The 7,454-nt window shown below is 45.4% G+C and overlaps 1 long non-coding RNA gene across 1 annotated transcript; it reads left to right on the forward strand.

The window, feature by feature from the left end:
- Positions 1-2,816: 2,816 nt before the first annotated feature.
- On the forward strand, positions 2,817-6,824 carry LOC143998188 (uncharacterized). The gene is made up of 2 exons (XR_013277770.1): positions 2,817-2,902; positions 6,754-6,824. It is a non-coding gene; the product is annotated as an uncharacterized LOC143998188 (long non-coding RNA).
- Positions 6,825-7,454: the final 630 nt, after the last annotated feature.

Below are 7,454 nucleotides of genomic sequence, written 5' to 3' on the forward strand. Positions count from 1 at the left end.
GGGCCCCATTGTTATCGATGAGAAGAATAGTGCCCCATTGATGGTGTTAGTAGGTGGAACAGTGCTCCATCGTGGGTGTCAGTTGGTGAAATGGTGCCCCAAAGGCCAGATAAAGGTAAGCAGAGGGCCACATCCGCCCCTTGGGTTGCAGTTTGGAGACCACTGATCTATACCATACGTTGAATTTGTACATTTCCTGGCACCTTGCGATGACTGACTAGGGTTTTTTTTGTACCTATTTTATATACACCTTGCAATGGTGCCTTGCCATTTCAGATGTGACTTAAAGCGGAGTTCCAGCCAAAAATACACCTCTGTCCTAAACAAAAGGCCACGCCCTTATTTTTGTTTATATATATATATATATATATATATCATTTTTTTTTTTTTTTTACTTTTTGTGTAGTACAAAGGTGTACTTACGTCCTAACCCCGCTGCGGCATGGTACATAATTTCCCCATCTGCATCGCCCCCCTCCTCCTTCCAATTTGCTGCCTTCTGGGACCTGTGCGTGTCCCAGAAGACGATGGCGCCGTTGGGAAAGTGCATCGTGACTCGCGCATGCGTAGTAGGAAACCACCTGTGAAGCCTGAAGGCCTGCACCCGAGCCGATGGATGAATCGGCTTCGGGGGGCTGACACTGTGGAATCCCTGGACAGGTAAGTGTCCTTATTCAGTCAGCAGCTACATTATTTATAGCTGCTCACTTTTTTTTATTTTTTGAGGCTGGATCTGCACTTTAAGCATTATGTAACCCATTGCAACTTGTGTGAAGTCTTCATGCTGTTGTATCTGCCACACGCCAAAATGTGCACATTTGAACGCGCTTGTTCCAGTGTGAACCGAACCCTGAAGGCATTTTAAAGAGGTTGTAACTAAAAAAAAAAAAATAAATAAAAAAAACCCTGCAAGACAAAGGCATAATGAGCTAGTATGTACTAGCGGCTTATGAAATGCTTGGCTTAGATTGAAGCTTTTGCAGCGGTCCGTGTACACCGATGTGCCGGGCGTCATGTCTCCCGGCGTTATTTCCAGATTCGTGGGCTCCAGCGATGTGATCGGCTGGAGCCGCAATGACGTCACGCCTGCGCATGGGAGCTGCCGATTTACGGTACGTCAGGAGTAGGCAGTTTCTTCAGTGCGCATGGGCTAATGGCTTCGGCGCAAGCATATACGGTAAATATATCTCCTAAACCATGCATGGTTTAGGAGATATTTTCAGTACCAACAGGTAAGCCCTGTTCTAGGCTTGGCTATAGGAAAATATGGAGCAACTAGGTTCACAGACACTTTTTTTTGTATACCGGTCTACCTGCACCTTCAGGTTTTTTTCACCTAATTAAGATGTGGGTTGGTCCTGTAATTTCATGGTGTCATTTGTTACCCTGTACAGTAAATCTTCACTCTCCTGTGTCAGAAGTTTCTGTTTGTGCTCAAACAGGAGGCATGGCACTGCACAGGGTAATGCGTGGCCTCTGTCTGTAGTATGAGAACTGACACTTCCTCTGAATAAACTATATATTTCACAATCCCCCTGAGTCTCTCAGTCTAGTGCTGTGCAGGTAAGAGCTACAACGTAATTAGATCTGACAAATGGGCAGAGCAATAAGAGTAAAGTCAAAGTCAGTAAAGTTTTTTTTATTTTAAATCATTCTATATTCTATGTGTGCAGCAGCTCCCCTCAGCCCCCCAAAACTTACCCTGAACACCATCTCTGTCCAGCGATGTTGCTGGACTGTCTCGGCTGCCCCAGACTCTCCCTCCTGAAATGGCTGAGTCGGCAGCACCATTGGCTCCCACTGCTGTCAATCGACTTCATTAAGCCAATGAGGAGAGGGGCGGGGCCAGGCTATGGCTCCGTGTCTGAATGGACACAGGAAGCTGTGGCTCGGCTAAGGTGTCCCCATAGCAAGCTGCTTGCTGTGGGGGTGTCAGGGCTGGGCTCAGAGCAGGCCGCTCAGCTATCTGTTAATTGCCAGCTTCAATCTTTTCCGCGGTGACTCACTTGATGGTGATGATGATATCCTATTCAACAGTCCTGCCCATTACTTAAGCTGTTCAGTTCAGTTCCTCTCTGCCTTCGCCATGGTCAACACATCCAGAGACTTTCTTCTGTGTACCTGTTGAAGACTTGCTTGGCTGACGTTCCTTCTGATTCCTGATCCTGCTTGCTGGTCCACTACGCCGATTCTCCAGTTTCCTGATTTTCTGGCCTGTCCTGAAGTATGCTGACATCTGGCTTCCCGACGTCCTGGCTTGTCTGACTATCTGTTCTGGTTACCTAAAAACTCTGGCTATGATTTGACTACATTACCTTTTTACTATTATTATTATTAATAATAATAAACAAGTGTGTTATTTTTTTTTTTTTTTTTTTTAACTGCGCTTCCGTCTCGGTCTGATTCATGGTTTCTGACAGGGGGCACTGAACAGGAGGGAGGGGCCAGAAGCAGCAAAGAGGGACCTGAGAAGAGGATCGGGGCCGCTCTGTGCAAAACCATTACACAGAGCAGATAAATATAACATGTTTGTTATTTTTAACCCCAAAAAAAAGGAGACTTTAAAATCACTTTAACCACTTCCTGCCCACCATATAGCAAAGTGACGGCCAGCAAGTGGTTATGTTATCCTGACTGGGCGCCATTTGACATCCCGCAAGATGAGACGAAATAGTGTGGTGTAAGTCTGTATTTGTCTGTATATTTTCCTTCAAGAATTGTGTGTTTTTTTTTTTTTTTGTTTACACTTTTGCAATAAGTTCTTACAGACTGGCAAATAAAAAAATATATATATTTATTATTATTATTTTTTTTCTTTCTTTTAGGCATTTGCCGGTTATTACAAAGGTGGATTTGAACCCAAAATGACTAGAAGGGAAGCTGCCCTGGTGTTGGGAGTCAGGTAAGGGGCGAAGAGCCACATCATCAATAAATACAAATGATCGAATTCTAAGTGTGTGTTTTACCCACTTTTCTTATTTTATTTTCTCACTTTTGTTTTTTTGGTTATTTTTTTTACTTCACTTTTTCACTTCCATCAACAGGAGATTGCTTTGTGTTGCTTTTCAAAGAACACAAAGCATTCTATAATGGTGACAGCGCCCTGTGAGTAACTCCTCGTGGTCAATGTACATTGGGGTTGTGGCTGCTTGTATAGAACCCGGGCAGGGATTGGAAGATCAAGGCTATCTCTGTAGTAGCACCGACTACTACATTGATTGTAAGTCTAAATATATTTTGAAAAACATTTAGTAACCATAGATTTCTTCACCCCTTTCGCACTGGAGCCCCGGGCACATTCGTAATAAAGCACCGCTCCTTTTGGCAGCGCTTTACCAGTGTTTAAACTGCGCTTTTCAGCACCTAATGGGGCGCTTTTTACCCCAAAAAAAGGGTTAAAAGCTCCCCTGGTGCGGCACTTCCAATGGACAGGGGTGTTTTGGGAGTGCTAAATACAGCGGCGTTCCCAATGGCGTTGCCGCCTTTTCTTTAACCACTTCAGCCCCTGAAGAATTTACCCCCTTCCTGACCAGAGCACTTTTTGCGATTCGGCACTGTGTCGCTTTAACTGACAATTGCGCGGTCGTGTGACGTTGTACCCAAACAAAATTGGCGTCCTTTTTTACCCACAAATAGAGATTTCTTTTGGTGGTATTTGATCACCTCTGCGGTTTTATTTTTTGCGCTATTTTACTTTTTACTATAATATCCCCCAAAAATATATATATAAAAAAAAAATTCCCTCAGTTTTTAGGCCGATACGTATTCTTCTACATATTTTTGGTAAAAAAAAATCGCAATAAGCGCAAAGTTATAGTGTTTACAAAATAGGGGATAGTTTTTTTGCCATTCTTATAAAAAAAAAATAAAAATTAAATGGCGGCGATCAATGTGGGTTTTTTTTTATTTTTTTTATTTTTTTTATTATTCTTTTATTTTTTTTTATTTTTTTCTCGTGACTGCGACATTATGGCAGACACATCGGATATTTTTGACACATTTTTGGGACTATTGTCATTTATACAGCAATCAATGCTATACAAATGCACTGATTCCTGTGCAAATGACACTGGCAGTGAAGGGGTTAAGTGTGGCCTAGGGGCGTGTTGCTAACTGTGGGGGCTGTGGCTGTGTGTGACACGTCACTGATCTCTGCTCCAATCTCAGGGAGCAGAGATCAGTGACACTGTTGCTAGGCAGAACGGGGAGATGCTAAAGTAAACATCGCCTCTCCGTGAGGCAATCGCAGGTATCCCCGTGGTGATTGAGTCCACGGGACCCGCGACCCGACTCACGGAGCTTCCCGCGGGCACACCCCAACCCCCCCCCCCCCCCCCGCCGCCTCTTATATCGGCCTGAGGCGGTCGGGAAGTGGTTAACCACTTCAATACCAGGGGGCACTTATACACTTTTCTGCCCAGACCAATTTTCAGCTTTCAGCGCTGTCACACTTTGAATGACAATTGCCCAGTCATGCAACACTGTACCCAAAATAAATGTTTATCATTTTGTTCCCACAAATAGAGCTTTCTCTTGGTGGTATTTGATCACTTCTGCTAAACAAAAAAAGCCCCCTGCCCCCCCCCCATCAGATCGTCTCTCCTCTACTCGTGTCTGACAGACGTGAGTGAGGAAAAGCCAATCGCCGGCTCTTCCTGTTTACACTGTGATCAGCCGTGATTGGTCACGGCTGATCACATGGCAAAGAGTCTCCATCAGAGACTCTTTACTTAGATTGGAGTTGCGGTGTGTCAGACTGATATGCTGCATTACTGATCGCCGCAATGTGTGCCCCCGGGGGGCGTGCAGCGGCTCAATATCCTCAAGACATCATATGATGTCTGGTCAGGGTTTTGAAACCACTTTGCCGCCGCCATCTTGCTATATGGCGGGCGACAAGTGGTTAGGCCAAACCCGAACACTTTAGTGGCACAGGGTAATTTCTTTTTTTTTTATTATTATTTTTTTTTCAGTAAACACTATAGGATTATAAAATTAAAAAAATAAAAAAACTGGGACATATTTGGGTGCCTCATGGAGAATAGTCATGCGGCCAACAGTGGGTGTGACCAAATTGCTCTTGCTGACATCATCGCCCCACCCTTCAGTGATGCCAAACCTGCCGCCAGACAGCCGCCCACAGCTCCCAGATGGCAATAAATTTGTGTGCGGCTATCTTGGTTACTTGGAGAGCCACAGTCCAGTCTGAATAATGTGTCCAGGTTTCAGGTGGACTGAAACCCGGACACATGATCCAAAACCTGGACTGTCCGGGTGAATCCTGGACAGGTGGCAACCCTAGTTCCCAACCCACTCCAAAAATGCTGCTTGCAGGACTTTTCTAAACTTCCCGCAAACGCACCGCCCCAGCGTAAAAAGTCACATTTAAATGAATGAGATGCTGTTTTCAGGCGCTTAGCAAAGGCAATTTCCAGCGCTAAAGTTCCTGAAATCCGCCCCAGTGTGAAAGCGGTCTAAGGAAGGAATTTCTGCAAGATTGACTTAAAATGATTCTAAAGGTTGTAATAAAAAAAAAAAATAACAAACATGTTATATTTAGGACCGTGGTATCGGACATGAGAAGGTATGGCGGTGCCAGCAGGAGAATAGTCAGGATCACCAGCTGAGCTAGCTAGGCACACGACCATCTACATACTCTGCAGGTCACACCCCCAAAACATGTTATACTTGCCTGCTCTGTGCAATAGTTTTGCACAGAGCAGCCCCGATCTTACACTTCTTGGGTCCCCCGCCGGCAGTTCTGGCTCCTTTTCCCCCAAGTCCCCGCTAAGGAACCCCATAGGAACCCTTTTGCTGTAGGGGCACTCGAGCAGGCTCACTGCTGTGAATGGACATTGTCCATTCACACACAGAGCATGGCTCCGCCCAGCCCCCGGCTCTCTCCTCATTGGCTCACTAGCTGTGATTGACACATGTTGCTGTGTGAGCCAATGAGGAAAGAAAGAGAGACCTGGGAGAGCCGCTGCTTTTGTGCACATGGCTGGATCGAGATGGGGCTCAGGAAAGTATAGGGGGGGGAGGTTTTTTACCTTTTTTTAATGCATGAAATTCATTAAAGTTAAAAAACAAAACAAAAAAACTTTGCCTTTATAACCACTTTAAAGGTATTTGTAAAGGCTCCTTTTAAAAAATAAAATAAATAACAAATGTATTACACTTACTTCCCTCATCTGTGCAGTTGGATTTGCACAGAGCAGCCCGGATCCTCCTCTTCTGGGGTCCCTCTTTGCTGCTCCTGGCGAGTGCCCCTCACCCAGCAGCTTTCTATGGGGGCACCTGAGCTGAGTCAGGGCTCTGTGTATCCATTCAGACATGGAGCTTCAACCCGGCCGTGCCCTCTTTCTCCCCTGATTGGCTGACTGATTTTGATTGACACCCAGAAATTTATTTGGGAACAGTGTATCATGACCGCTCAATTGTCATTCAAAGTGTGACAACGCTGAAAGCTAAAAATTTGGCCTGGGCAGGAAGAGGGGGTGGTGGGGTGGGGGGGTGTGCCCAGTATTGAAGTGGTTAAACAGAGAAAATGCACACTCTACATCTACAATATGGTAGCTCGGGATACCGCCAGGGAGGTTACACAGCGAAATGCAGTATTGTTATAGAAGCCCCCTTGCTGCGCTGACCAATGCTCGATCTGATTGGCTGGAGCTCCCCTTATTTATAATGTTGATCTTGGCTTCTTTGGTGTCTTTTATATGAAGTGTTGATCCAGACCTGGTTTTGTTGCAGCCCAACTGCAAATATAACAAAGATAAGAGAAGCTCACAGACGGATTATGCTGCTGAACCACCCTGACAAAGGTAAGGACCGCTAAATATCGTCTTCTTTCCTTTTCTCCTACTATTACGGTTTGCATTGCTGCTGTAGTTCTGGTTGGTTGAGGTCGGCCCCGGCTGCAGTTATGCATTCTCTGTCAGTTGTTTTTTTCATGTTAAGTAAAGTAGTTTGGCCTCGGCTTCAATGCCCCATTCATAGCATGCAGTCTAGAAGGGGGAGAATGTCCCTTTCCATCTGAAATTCATACAGGATTTGTAGTTCTTTATCTTTTTTCCACAAGACAAAAAAAAGAAAATGGGATCCCCGGGTGTCTTCTGTTTTCACACTACATGAGTGTTACACCCAAATTTGATTGAGGGCGGGGGTCACACTATTGCGAATTGAATGTGGTTTCCCTGCAACCAATAGCAGGAGATTTCGACTGGCTCTCAATGGAGCCAGTTCACATATCTCCACTGCTGCTCCAGTGCGCTGCGCTGTGTGAGGTGTGTGTGCTACGCTGTGTAAGACGTGTGCTGCGCTGCGTGAGGCAAATGGTGGTCACACCAAATACTGGGTGTTCTATCAGGTTGAGGTCAGGACTCTGTGCATACCAGTCAAGTACCTCCCCCCCAAACTTGCTCTTCCATGTCTTTATGGAGCTTGCTTTGTGC

This window comes from Lithobates pipiens, unplaced genomic scaffold, assembly GCF_037356315.1.
Source record: "Lithobates pipiens isolate NorthernLeopardFrog02 unplaced genomic scaffold, aLitPip1_a1.2 Scaffold_19, whole genome shotgun sequence".
Classification (NCBI taxonomy): Eukaryota; Metazoa; Chordata; class Amphibia; order Anura; family Ranidae; genus Lithobates; species Lithobates pipiens.